At 40.7% G+C, this 14,831-nt stretch overlaps 1 long non-coding RNA gene and 1 pseudogene across 2 annotated transcripts; one reads left to right on the top strand and one right to left on the bottom strand.

The window, feature by feature from the left end:
* Positions 1-294: 294 nt before the first annotated feature.
* LOC139815625 (uncharacterized) lies at positions 295-2,407 on the bottom strand (annotated as a pseudogene).
* Positions 2,408-2,567: 160 nt separating this feature from the next.
* LOC139815626 (uncharacterized) lies at positions 2,568-10,665 on the top strand. Of its 2 annotated transcripts, XR_011732789.1 has the most exons (4): positions 2,568-4,463; positions 5,409-5,518; positions 5,604-5,716; positions 10,404-10,665. It is a non-coding gene; the product is annotated as an uncharacterized lncRNA (long non-coding RNA). The 2 variants fall into 2 exon arrangements; XR_011732788.1 differs by having other exon boundaries at positions 2,568-5,518.
* Positions 10,666-14,831: the final 4,166 nt, after the last annotated feature.

The raw sequence follows: 14,831 nt of genomic DNA, 5'->3' as shown, positions 1-14,831 counted from the left end.
ATACTGCATTAGCTCTCGACTGGTAACCTGATTATTTTTCTCGCGCTATCAGTCGGGCGCTTTTTCACCGAGAGGAAACTAAATCCTTTTTCATCCTTTGATTCCTGCCGGTATTCTGGGTGGTACAGCCGAGGCGTGTTTTAAATTATTATCGATCGCATTATAGGTGGCTGCGACGTCTTAGTGAATCATCGCATGGTGAGGGGCGGCTGCAACGTTTTGGTGAATCATAGCGAAGGTTAATATTAATACGAAAGTGCAAGGTTTACGACAGAGACAGTTATAATTTACCGATTCTGAAGAGTTTTGAAAAAAGGAATAAAATTTAATTTGCGTGACGTCACAACCCCCTCGTTATTTTAGAACGGACTCCGAGATGCTTTCGGAGGAGTTCGTTCTATTTCATACATCATCGAGCTGAGGTTTTTATAGACGGTAGGGTATGATTCTATAGTGGCACGAGGTGTCTGTTCTGGACGTGTGATTCGTTCTTCTCTAGTTATTTCTTGAAGTGGTGTACCTTGTTCGGAGTCTTCAGGTTGCGCTGGTTGTCTTGATTCTTTTGTTGGTCCTCGGGCAAGATGTAAAAGTAGGTTGGTAACTGAACTCCATATTGCTCCGAAGAGGTGCATAGTACAACCATATGCAGAGTGCAGGGCGTATCCGTGAATTAAAGTGTCGATGAGAAACTTTATGAGGCGTATGGTGATAAATAATCCCATCACTCCGGCTGTAGCAGAGCCAAAGGTGATGAAACCATCCCAAATCCGAGAAGCTGTACTCTCGGCGATTTTCTTTAATGATTCTTCGTCTAGTAAATTATATAAGGAAACGGATCCGTCTTGTACTGAATGGCCTGTCAAGCCTCGGGCCATAGAATTTAATACGGCTGGTTTTTCAGCCGGGAACATAATGTAATCTCGGAGTTTTTCGAGATCTTTTTCAGAATAGATACCACTAGCGGCCAATGGTCCTGGGGTTAGGTATTTCCATGAGAGAGCAGCGAGAGGTCGTAATTCTTGTGGTGCTAACTGTCTAACGTGTGGCTTAGGCGTTAATTGAATCCAGGTATCATCGATCCGGTATAATGTGGGGAGTTCATAACTGCATTCCTTTTGAGTTCCGACTTTCGTCAGGATCCTCGATTTAGGCGTCAAATACAGCGAGCTATTGTGTACAGTTACAGGAAGCTCAGTGTAGCATGCTTCCGTTTTCCTCACCGATGCTTCTACGGGTATGCATTTGATCACATGGACTGCTTCTCCTGCAGTGACTGCCATATATCCAGGGCCTTTCATCAACCGATAAGCGAACTCGTCAGGTTGAAGAGTAGCGAAAGATAAGGTATTGGTTATTACTTGCCGTTCAAGTTCGCATCGCTGTTGCATGACGTTGTGGTAAAGAGAGGTCATTTGTTGTCTAATATGCTTTTCCACATATACAAATTTAGAATTTACATATGTGAAAATATCGAGGTTATTGACGGGTATTGAACCTCGCTTAGCGAACATTTCTTCTTTTTTGTTTTTTAGGATAAAAAGCTTAGGGTGTTCTGTTCGTAGCAATGTGTAACCACAGAATGATTGTTCCTTCGTTTTCGTGAGGGCAAATGTGATGTCTTCCGTAGTGAGGCTGTATATGACAGGTGAATTCTGTTCTCCGGTCTCTTCCGTTGTAATTTTTGTTGCAGGTCCTTCATACAACACATCGTATTGATGAAGGTTACACGAAGAAGTAGGCATGGGTTTCCAGAAGGAATACCCATCTTCTGAATCCAAGCAGAATCCATCACTGAGACTACAGACAGTTCCAGACCTGAGGATAATCTTTCCTGCGTCCAACTTGACAGGTGCAAAAGAAGACTTTAAGGTTATCCGTACGATATGGCTTAGACGACGACGTCATCGCAAGTCCCGTAAGGATCCGAATACCGGGCTCCCTTACAAGAGCCATCGTGTTGCACCGTTCCGGCTAAGGTAACGCTACGTGAAGTTGTGCTATTCGGTTTAATTTGATCAATAACATCTCCTGTGTTTCCAATCGGTAATGTACCCTCGGTAAATAGGTGCAAGCATCGTTGATAAGGGGTCTCCATTAAATATTCGGACATGCCGCTCTTCACAAGTGATATGTGTGAGTGCATTCCACAATAATGAATAGTCCTAAGTATTTCCACTTTGCATTGCAGGACTTCAGCATAATCATAGTCAGACAGTTGGAGTAGCTGGATGTACGTGTTGGTGGAGTTCGGCGTTTGCTGGTTGAGGTTACACTCTCCAGCTCCGAGTAGTGACACGGACGTAATGTTGAGATGTTGTCCTCCACAGTCGAATCCAATGAGGGAAAGGACGTAAGTGGGTAAGCTTAATGCCAGGATTATACTAAACTTCATTTCTGCAACAATATTTTAACTGACCTTTTTATTAATTGTGCATTATACATCTATCTTACTTATCTAAGTCCATTTTTTTTTATTTTGTTATTTTATATTTTTTTTGTAGGTGCAGATAGGATCTGCCTAATATAACGCTACTACATAACTAAATTATAGTACGCTTGGGGTTAGTATGGTAACTATAGATGTTAATAGCTTAAGCCTTCGGCTAAGGTTAGTGATTAATCTTAGTGTACATGGTTATATGTATATATAGTTATTCTTCGGAGGGGTCAGTCAACACGAACGCTCCTATGCTTCTGTTCGGAATATTATAAACGAGTCGGGTTATCTCTTGTCTATAATGTCCGCTTTCCCGCATGATTTCGATTATTCTCATAAATCCGCCCAGACATTCCGAACAGGTAGCCGCGCAGCAAGTCCTTGTCATATCTGACCCACACCGAGCACAGATGGTGCGATCGATGGGACCGTAAATTAAATAATGAGTTTCTTTCACGTCCCATTTTGGCTCTGACAAGCCAACTTTTTCATAACATGTCAGACACATGCGACCGGGATATTCTTTCAATCGGAACTCCATCGTGCGACAACATTTACTACTATGTAGGGTATTATAATCTTTCAGAAGTTTATGGGGGCTGTAAATATATGCCCATGGTGGACTCATCTTGGATATATCCACGTTATAATTGAAAGTAGCTATAAGTAACGGATATTATATAATATTATATGATATTATACTACAACGGGGTCGCTTGGCGAACACGAGCTCTGTTCTACTCTCGCGACGGCAGTACCGTAGTTGGTTCGTATACGTGCGGAATTCAGTCCAGAGACATGTACATCAATGCCTTGGGCAGATAATGTTATTCACCTAGGGTGTTTAGCGACCTAGATAGAGTAATAGTTTTAAATATAGAAGAATACAGAATACCTTAAATTTCTATTGTACTTAAAAAATAAAATATAATATAGATGGAACTATCCATGCTGGGTAGGTTGAGTGGATGATTGTTGATTATTAACAATTATAAGATGGTCGTTCAACACGTCATAAACAAAGTTAACGTAACGGACATCAGTATTCTGATTTTGAAAGGAGTTTAAGAGTTTCGTATATGCTGCTATGCAGGGGACGCAACGAGTTATAGGGATATTTGAAGTGAGGTTTCGGTGACATTTGGGACAGAAATGGCTCCCGTAGGGGCCTTTCACAAGGCAATGACTCATTATCATGTCATACACTAAATTACTAACTGGTATACCCGTGTGGGCCTGCATATAGCAGTCCAAACAACAACAAGTGTGAAGTATTCTGTCCCAAACGCGAATGGTCGTACGGCATCGGATAGAGTTAGGGATTGAGATTTCGGTGATCGCAATGTCGTGATTCATGGTTATACTCGGGTGTCACTTAGGGACGGCTTTAGGATTTATATAGATCTAAGACTTTAATATAGTCGCAGACGACGTCGTATTGTATCGCAGCTAATTTATCAGGATTATCAGGAGGACACGCATTCGCTACAATTAATGGCTTTCGATCGGGAACGCGTGAAACGCTTACATTGGCTGCTAACGGGTGATTTAGAAACGTTCAATGACAAAACGTGATAATAGATAGACTCGAATGTATTGGGTCGGCCTGCTTGGTTATAACAATCCTCGCAAATAGCGAGAACTCTAGACCGGCGGAGTCGTATAAATCCCTCTGACCGAGTACAGATACAACGACGTAAGAGTGGGTATTCGTTAAGAACGATGGCCGGTTGGCGGATCGGAATCCTTTCGGGGGGACACATAGGGTTAATGTCTGTTGATTCTGTACAAATGCTTATGTATGTTGTCGTATTTAAATGTCGTTTGTAACGGATTGATTTTTCTCTTCCGGAGGTACCTACTTAGAAATACGCAATTAGTAATACAGGTGGAACAACGGTAATAGGGGAGACAGATTGTGATTTCTTCTCTGCACGTCGGACAACGTAGTTGGTTGTACGGTCCACGCACGAGGTCGTGTTTTACGAGGAAGAGGAACTGACCACCGTAGGGCGACAGCTGTGAGGTATCCCTACAGCTGAGGCACTCAGTTGTGTCAGTTGCCGTATTATAAATCCTCAAGGTGTTATAGCAGAGAAGTTTAAATTCTTGTACGGACATTTACGATCCGATATAACGTTTTGAGCTCAGCTCGGCTGGAACCTGAAAAAAATAAATGTTTTTCATCCTGGATCAACTAGAGCTAGTTTTAACTTATTAGTGTGGACTAATCGTGTTCTGTCTCCAACTTGTATTTTTGCATTATGGTTATCGTAGACTTCCAGAACTAAATGGGGACCGGTATACTGATCGGCGAATTTACTTTTTCGAGGTTTCTTTAATAAGAATACGTAATCTCCGGACTCAAACTGAACGACATTAGCACGACGATCATAGTATCGTTTACTTCTTTTTTTAGCTCTTGTTAATTTCTCGCGAGCTTTAGCTTGAATATCTTTGATTGTGTCAAATAGATCAATCAGGTATTGCGGGTAGGTAAGGAGAGTTTTTTCTTCTAACGGTGGATGAGAGGAAGGTAATCTAGGTAGTCTTCCGAAAATCAATTCGAATGGGGAGTATTTAGTTCCCTCGTGTACACTAGTGTTGTAAGAGAACATAGCTAAAGGTACCTGATCGTCCCAGTCATTTCTATCATTGACTCGAACTTTTAAGTATTCGGTTAATACGTGATGTGATCGCTCGATTGACCCATTACTCTGAGGGTGATATGCGGTGGTTTTATAGTGTTTAATACTAAATTGACGAGTTAAATGTCTCATTAAAGCTGATAAGAAATTACTTCCTTGGTCGGTTAAAATTGCTTTGGGAGTACTATAAATGCAGACGAAATGGACAGCAAAAGCTTCGGCTATAGTTCTAGAATTGGTTTCTGAAATAGGAATAGCAAGGGAATACTTTGTTAATAAATCTTGTATTGTTAAAATATATGAATTTCCTTTTCTTGTCACAGGTAACGGTCCCATGATGTCCATTGAGACTTTGTCGAATGCGGCGCCGGGAGTATCGGTTATTATCATAGGTTGACGGGTCTTGACTCTCGTTAATTTTTTTAACTGACAGGTACGACATCTTTGAATAAATTCGCTAATATCTTTTTTCATGGTGTTCCAATAGAAATGTTGACGTAACCTATCGTATGTTTTAGTGACTCCCTTGTGGCCACCAATAGCTGAGGAATGATATTCAGTGATCAGAGGAATTCGTTCTTCTACTTCAGGAGTCCGTATAAGATTACGACAGATCGTGACGATGATTCGGGTATCTTCTAAATATTTAGTCAATTGCCTAGATATATAGGACCAAGGGATATCGTCGAAAAAGTGTGTTTTCCTGATTCGAAATGACGTTATTTGCAATTGAGTGACTACATCTTTGAGTGATGCTATACAATTTTTTATATCTTGTGCTTCAATTGGGGTGGAACGATCAATTTTGATAGGTAGGGAGATCAAATAGTGGAGGTTGAGGGGTGAGACATTAGCGCGTGCATGAGTTAGGTGATCATAGTGTGGAAGTAAGTCGTTTTCTTCGAGTTCTTTCGCTCCATCGTCGAAAGCAGTTCTGTTCATTTTGATAAATATAACCAGATTATCTTTTCGTCGCAATAGTGATTCTCGAGAATTTACAAAATTTGCTCTAATGGGTGGTTGTTCTCCTTCTGCGTTATCTCCAGGGGTAAAGAGAGCTTCGTTGAAAGCGTCATCGTCATCGTCATTTTCGTCGCTGTCATTCTCGTTATCGTCATTGTCATCACTACTGTCTTCTTCTTCCGATCTATTTAATGGTTCCGTTTCGAGGTTCGAATCCTCTCTTCTCGCGTAGCTGATTTCGCCTCGAATTCTAAAATGAGGGTCTCCCTGTTCGTCAAAGTCGTCTTCTATGTCTATGTTACGATTTGATCTTGAAGGACCGGCTTCTTCGTTATCGTTATTGGTAGTAGGATTAACTAATCGATTTCTGCGGTGAGGTAATTCAAAAGAGAATAATGTATCGTTATCTGAGTCCTCAGGTTCAGTAATTATAGGCTGAGTAGTTACGGGTAATGCTATTGCAGATGGAGGATTTCGCGAGAGGGCATCAGCGTTATTATTTAAACATCCCTTTTTGTATCGAATTTCATACTGATATTCGGAGAGTTTGTTTCTCCATTTCCAAAGGCGTGATGTAGGGTCTTTAATTGACTGTAACCACGTTAACGGCTGATGATCGGTTACAATAGTAAAAGTTTTGCCATACAAGTAAGGTCGAAAATGATTAACGCAATAAACAATGGCTAAACATTCCTTTTCTACGGTGGAATAATTTTGTTCCGCTTTGTTTTGTATTCTCGAAACGTATGCTATGGGTAATTCTTTTCCGACTATTTCTTGACTCAATACGCCGCCGATAGCATATCCCGAGGCATCCGTCGTTAACACGAAAGGTTTAGTGAAATTTGGATATTGTAGAATTGGTTCCTTACATAACGAATCCCGTAAAATGCGAAAGGCGTTTATCTGGGCTTCCCTCCAAACAAATGGTTTATCCTTTTTTAATAGATCGGTTAAAGGTTTCGCGGTTTTCGAAAATTGGGGAATGAATCGACGATAGTATCCGGCGAGGCCTAAAAACTGTTTTATATTTTTAGCGTTCATTGGTTGTGGGAAATTAGTAATAGCATGAATTTTATTAGGATCAGGTTTTACGCCGTTTGCGCCGATTATATGGCCAAGATATGCTACTTCCTTCCTCAGGAAATTACATTTATCCGGTTGTAATTGTAAGTTAGCTTCTCTTAATCGTTTCATTAATCGCTCCATTTTTACCTGGTGTTCTTCTAGGGATCGTGCATATACCACGATATCGTCCATGTAAACGAATAGCTCGTTTCCTTGCAATCCCGATAGAACGGTATCCATTAAACGTTGAAATGTAGCGGGGGCGTTTTTGAGACCAAATGGCATTCTCTTAAACTGATAATGACCGTAGGGTGTTGAAAAGGCTGTTTTGGGAGCATCGCGGGGATCCATCGGAATTTGGTGGAATCCAGATGCGAGATCTAGGACAGAAAAGTATTTGGCACTACCTAGCTGGTCTAGGATGTCAGTGATATTAGGGAGCGGATACGCATCGCCTATTGTTTTCTCATTCAAATTGCGGAAGTCGATCACCATTCTCCATCTTTTATTCCCAGCGGAATCTGGTTTCTTTGGGACTATCCACACTGGTGAATTATATGGTGAGCTCGAATATTCGATGATATCTTTATTCAACAGGTCGTTCACTTGCTTATCTATCTCTTCTTTCTGACTGGGTGGAAAACGATACTGTTTAGTGTGTATAGGAACTTCGTTAATGGTTGGTATAGTGTGTCTAGCAGCGTTAGTGCTTTCTAAAGGGTCGTGAGGCAGATGAAATCTATCATGAAACTTTGTAATTAATTCTTTTAAATTCTCCTTTTCTTCAAGATTAAGATGCTCTGTATTGAGAAATTGCGAGACTTCCGCAACTCTCTCGTCAGTGTGATTATCGCGATGAACGGAATTCGACGACAGCCCTAGGGAATCATCGGTACCGTAGGAAGAAGGAGCAGGCGAAACCACGGGAATAGGTTCTGCCACTTCATACTTTTCAACATACTCTCGTCTTATAGGGATTACAACGCTTTCTGACTTGGATAGAGGATTCTGGGGAGGATTTCGCGTTGACGCAAGCCCTAGGGAAGCATCAAGGCTAGAGGTTGTCACTAGATTTTCTCTAATGTCGAATTCTTGCAGTTCCACTGACGGAACTTCTATATCGTATCCGTCGTCGTTGGTGTTGTAAAGAGGGAGGTGACACCTCCCATCAATATTTGTAACAATAGCGTTACCAAAATAAATTCCCTTAATGGATTCTAAAAAGGGAATATATCCTGTCTTCATCTCAGGGTTAGTGACGAAGGCATAAAATGGTGTTACAGATCGTGGTTCTACATGAATATGTTTAGATTCGGAAAATGGAATGCGAGAATCGTCATATTGCAAGTATTTTTCATTGAAGTTGATAATAGCATTATATTTTTTGAAAAAGTCTGTCCCGAGGATGCCATGCTGCATAAAACCGATCTCTTCTTTTACTAGATGAAAATCAACTATCTTTCCCAACAAAAGTATTGAAATGGATCCCAATGTAAATGTAGGTTCTGCGGTTATACCTTGCAGAGAAAATATGTGATTTCTATTAATTTTGATCCCGTCTTCTACACAACTTTCTTTGATTAGATTAATGTCTGAACCTGAGTCGATCATAAAGAGACAGTTTCCTATTAAATCGGGTGATGACAGCATGACATTCGGTGACTCACCAACTCTACTTATTTTATTTATCCGCGCAGTAACGGAGTCTCTGCGATACTCTGAAATTGAACTGATTTTTTATTTTGATTCATGTGCCCAGTCACGGTTGCGTTCGGGCGGGCACCGCTTATTGCCGGAACGCTGTCGGCGTTTCCCGGATTCTTCGTTGGTAAATTTTGAAAGTTTTGATTTTGTTTAGGTCCAGAAATGTTCGAAGATAATTGTTGCGAAGGATTGTTTTCGTATTGAGCTTGGACAGAGCGACGGTAGGCTAGTTTTCTGCATTCATCAATGAGATGTCCAGGATCCTTGCAATATCTGCAAATCTTTCCGGTCGGAGCATTTGGTCCAGGCTGACCAGGGATTAACGGTTTAATAAATGAGCGCGTAGGATTTTGCAGGATTTGTGGATTAGAAGGTTGTGCGCGATCATTAGGGTAATCCATACGAGGGGGAGGGTTTGGTTTTGCAGAGATCACTCTCTTTCTCAGTAATTCTGCTTGTAATGTCTTATTAAGTTGTATTGCGGATGCAATTGCTTCGTCGAGTGAATAAGTTTGTCCTTGTAATTTCACTCGAACTAGCAAGTCGGAAGGTAATCCGTTTATGAAACCTTCGCGGCAATCGTTATCAATATTTTGTAAATCTACGTTTTCCTCTCCATACAGGAGGGTTTCTCCATCGATTATAGCATTTCGTAATTCTTTGATTCGGTCTATGTACGCGAAAATATCTTCATTTGTCTGCATATAAATATTACCAAGTTCTCCTCTGTACTGATTTAAAGATTTATTAGAACCGAAAATAGTTTTGAGATAGCGCGTTAAGGAAGCGACTGTGTGAAAATTCATACCTTCTACAGCTGTATAGGCATGATTTTGTAAGCGATTGATAATTAATTGGACCAGTTGATATTCCTGTCTGGGGGGTATCAATTTAAGTGCACGGTCGCACATTCTACAAAATTGATAAATAGGTATTTTGTGTCCATCGAATCTAGGAATGGAGTCTACCACACTTTGAGACGCATGGCAGGTTGTTCGTCCACGAAATCGTTATGGGTTGAGAAGAACGTTTCATTAGAACGAGGAAGATTATCGCGAGTGGGTGAAGCTATACTCTGACTTACGATTTGCGACTGTAATTCGTTCATGTGTGCTTTTAAATTTTGTACTTCCTCAGGAACGGAATTTAATTTCCCGAGTTCTTGCCGAATTCCCGCTAATATACTAGCAAGTTCTTGAACGTCAGGTTTAGTTTTAAGCAATTTCCATTTTTCCTCTCTTGCTTCGATTTCCTGTTGTCTCCTCCGTAAAGCATCCGCTTGTTCGGAGAGAATCTTTTCTTTTTCAAGTGCTCGCTGCACGGTATCTGGGTCTCCGGTAGTCATTTTGTCGTCTGTTTCGGAAGGGGTACGAGACGTTTGCGAACGAGTAGTGTACGGTGATCTAATCATGTGTACGAATATTAAGGTCTCGAAATTTTCACAAAGCTTTTCCTTTCCTGGTTCCTACAACAATTTCCAATCCCACCGCTGCCACCAATTTTTATATGTTACGTCACGATTATTGGACAAATGTACAGATCGATATAAACCGCGATATAACACTGTACTTTTCTTCTTTTAGCACTACTACCTCGGCGTAGTGAAAAGAAGCCTCTCCTTTGTTATTTCGGGGAAGTCTGCATGCACCGACTATATCCCGGGACTTGCGAGAGGTGTCGTTATCGGAACGGTGCGTGGAAAGGAGAAAGAGAATCTTATTCTACAATAATGGTGTATCACACAGGAGTAATTGGGGACATTTATTTGTATCTTTATTCTGTAGCCGGGAACCGGCTGTTGTTTTGTGACACGGGATTTTGAGGAATAAATTGTTATCAAATTTCCTCGTTGCACAATGTTATTTTTCAGTAGTATATAAGGGAGGAACGGAAAAAGGGGTGATTTATATTACTTGCGAATATAGAGATTAATACTGAATTTATTAATTCAATCTGGTGTTGATACAGTCTCCACAAAATAGGGGTAAGGAGTACAAGGTTATTATTTTGCTTGATTATTAAAATTAGACTTACTATTATCACGCTGGCTTTTACGGAAGGAGCACCTCCTAATTGCGTCAATCAACCCTCGGGAACAAAAGGCCCCAAACTCGTCAGTCAGCCGGAGCAGTTTCGAGATGAAAAGTCCACTCTGACGTTAGTTTAAGAGACAAGAGTCGATGCTTATGATTCGACAATTAATTAATAAAGACAATGAGCATAATGCTATCCGCTCCGGCTAAGTACGTGTTTTTTATAGTGGTAGATTTGAATGCTGGCTGAATTTGTCATGTTCTGATTTGCTAATGAACGAATAGAGATGGTAATTATGGGAGGCTTCTATGGCTTCCATTGGTTAGAATTAATTCCTTCTAGAAGGTTCTAAGGACGCTTTGGAGGGAGTCAAAGGATGCACTTGAGTCATACTGCATTAGCTCTCGACTGGTAACCTGATTATTTTTCTCGCGCTATCAGTCGGGCGCTTCTTCACCGAGAGGAAACTAAATCCTTTTTCATCCTTTGATTCCTGCCGGTATTCTGGGTGGTACAACCGAGGCGTGTTTTAAATTATTATCGATCGCATTATAGGTGGCTGCGACGTCTTAGTGAATCATCGCATGGTGAGGGGCGGCTGCAACGTCTTGGTGAATCATAGCGAAGGTTAATATTAATACGAAAGTGCAAGGTTTACGACAGAGACAGTTATAATTTACCGATTCTGAAGAGTTTTGAAAAAGGGAATAAAATTTAATTTGCGTGACGTCACAGCACATTTTATTATCAAGGCGATAGCTGCCGCGTTCGAAGGTTCGATCGATGTACTGCCTATAACAAAGAAAAACCACGAGTACATGTCTCCTCTGTACCGCGACTCGTGTAGAATCATGTATACCGACACGGACAGTCTAATTTATCATATCGAGTGCGATGACGCGTACGAGAACATGAAACGTGATATAGTCAGTTTCGACACAAGTGATTACGCGGTAGATAACGCGTATAGTATGCCACTCGTCAATAAAAAAGTGCCGGGCCTGATGAAGGACGAAAACAACGGGGCCATTATGACCGAATTCGTTGGACTTAGGGCGAAAATGTATGCCTTGCGAGTCGATGGTAAGAAAGACACTAAAAAAGCAAAAGGTGTCAAAAGTAACGTTATCGCGCGCACCATCACATTCGACGACTACACGCGGTGTCTAAACGATGAGATCGAAATGACTCGACCGCAGTCGTGCATAAGATCGAAAAAGCACGAAGCGTACACTATCAGCGAGACGAAAATCGCTCTGAGTCCGTACGACGATAAGCGATATAACCAGCCGGATTCGACCGATACGTTGCCGTGGGGACATTACCGAATATAACGTAATGTATATAATGTATATAATGTATATAATGTATATAATGTATATAATGTATATAATATATATAATGTATATAATGTATATAATGTATATAATGTATATAATGTATATAATGTATATACGTATGTATGTATGTATGTATATATATCTATGTCTGTAATATAACGTGGTCCCGGAAGGAACAGTGCGTTTTCCGGGGTCCCCTCCCAGAGTGCTGTGACAACCCCCCCTCCCGGGGTTTTAGTCGGTAAAAGTCCGACATAACCGCCCGGCCTCTCTCCGGAGGCTGGGGGGTATCCTAGGAGGATTTCCCCGGGTCAAAAAAAATGTATGTAGTATACATTTATGTGATCTAACTGCTGCAAGAGATTCTTTAAGATTGTGACAATATATACGTGAAACTTTTGATTTTTTTCACTTCACGTTGTAAACGGGGACAATGGAAGTTATGGAAGAAAAATTTGAGAGTAGAACGTGTATGTATGCTTCCGATTCCGATGACTCGCTGTACAACAGATCGTCTCCACCACCGATCTTACATAGTAATGGGACGGACCCGCGGAATCGCTTTAATCAGGAGATGAAGGAGGACGCTCGCTGGAATCTGACGACGTACTCTCTGCGAAGGGCGATCGGAAATCCATATGTGCGGGAAGAACTGTGGATACAAACAATAGCAGCTTGCAGTAATAAAGCGAAACGGTATATAAGTGGTGTTGCAATAAGAATTCCAAAGAGATATCGTTAAATGAACGCTGAAGACGAAGAGGCGTATTGCGATAAAATCCGGAAGCGGTGGGATAGAGTGAAGTTCGAAATACCTAAAAACAATGAAGGTGAATACGCCTTATAGCCGGAACGCTATCGCTTGAGTGTTATACGAGCTGCATTGCGCGAAATGAATGAAGGGATAAAGTTCCAAAAAACCATACCTTCGGTCGTTCTGAAATTTTGTATATTATTATATTTTGATATGCTAATTATGAATATGTCAATGAAAATTGGCGCAAAGGTCATTTTCTAGGTAAAAATTAAAAAAGAAATTTTTTGCATATTTTTTAATTATCTAAATAAATATACATTTTAGAACAAAAAGTTTTAAATAAAAATTGTACGTCTCTTAAAAACACCGTACACACGTAAGTGAGGGAAAGGTTATCGCACCTCCCCCGAAAGCAGGGGGGAGGTGGGGGTGAACCTCGGTTCGCGTGGAAAGTGTATGCGTAAACTTTTCATGCGTGGAAAGTTAATATAAATTTTTAAATAATACTTCAATTGTGTGTGCATAAACAGTACACACGTAAGTGAGGGAGAGGCTACCGCACTTCCCCTGAAAACAGGGGGAGGTGAGGGTGAACCTAGGTTCGCATGAAAAGTGTATGCGTGAACTTTTCATGCGTGGAAAGTTAATATAAATTTTTAAATAATACTTTAATTGTGTGTGCATAAACAGTACACACATAAGTGAGGGAGGGGCTACCGCACTTCCCCCGAAAGCAGGGAGGAGGTGGGGGTGAACCTAGGTTCGCGTGAAAAGTGTATGCGTAAACTTTTCATGCGTGGAAAGTTAATATGAATTTTTAAATAATACTTCAATTGTGTGTGCATAAACAGTACACACGTAAGTGAGGGAGGGGCTACCGCACTTCCCCCGAAAGCAGGGGAGAAGTGGGGATGAACCTAGGTCCGCGTGAAAAGTGTATGCGTAAACTTTTCATGCGTGGAAAGTTAATATGAATTTTTCTTACATTATATTTTTTTCGTTAAGTACTGCTTTTACAGTAATAGCGTATAGAATATAAAAGTTGCGTTTTTAAGAGATGTACAATTTTTATTTGAAACTTTTTGTTCTGAAATGTATATTTATTTAGATAAGTTTTAACGCAGCCAGACATTTTGAATTATTGCTGCCCATACTGTCGTAATAAACAATCGTCTTATCGCGAAAATATATTATTGCCATACACCAGTGAACGTCCAAATGTACAGGCACAACCACAAGATCCTGCGCAAATATGTCCACCTTCCTAGTCCATCGCTTTAGCGACGAGTGACCGTCCGACAGAAGTTTTGGGTTAAAAAACGTGTTCATCGCGTACCCTTTCGGATACGCGTCGGAAGATGTTCCTCTGGCGATCAGCAGGTTCATATAAAAGTTTATCACTTCGTCGTTTAGCCAATTTAAATCGACCAGCGTGTGAAGATCTTTTTCTGTGAGCCTCAGACCGAAGCCTTCCACCACCACCACCACCTCCATACTGTGGTGGAAACCTTGGCAAAAAAGAAAGTATAATGTTATAAAATTATGGTTTCATAAAATAAGAATGTAACATTACACTCTATTATTTTTTAATATTATTAATATGTATATATACCAGTGTCGATCGATTCACAGCCTCTCTTTTACAGCCTCACTTTTTTCACTTGCACGTGATATTTTAATGAGTTTATTCACACAATAACGAAAAAACGCTTCACATATGCTCTCAAATCTTACACTAATGCGGCTCGACGCGCTTCATCCCTCGTTATATACCCTATGCTCTCTCTCTCGCTCCAATTGAATCTTGAAAGATTATTTCTTTTTTGTTTTGCATTTCTTCCTTTGTCTCACGTACTGCGTCGTAAAAAATAGTGTGAAAT

The sequence above is a fragment of the Temnothorax longispinosus genome, chromosome 7, assembly GCF_030848805.1.
Source record: "Temnothorax longispinosus isolate EJ_2023e chromosome 7, Tlon_JGU_v1, whole genome shotgun sequence".
NCBI classification, from domain to species: Eukaryota; Metazoa; Arthropoda; class Insecta; order Hymenoptera; family Formicidae; genus Temnothorax; species Temnothorax longispinosus.
The sequence above is the reverse complement of the archived record's forward strand: the minus strand, read 5'-3'. Positions and strand labels throughout refer to the sequence as shown.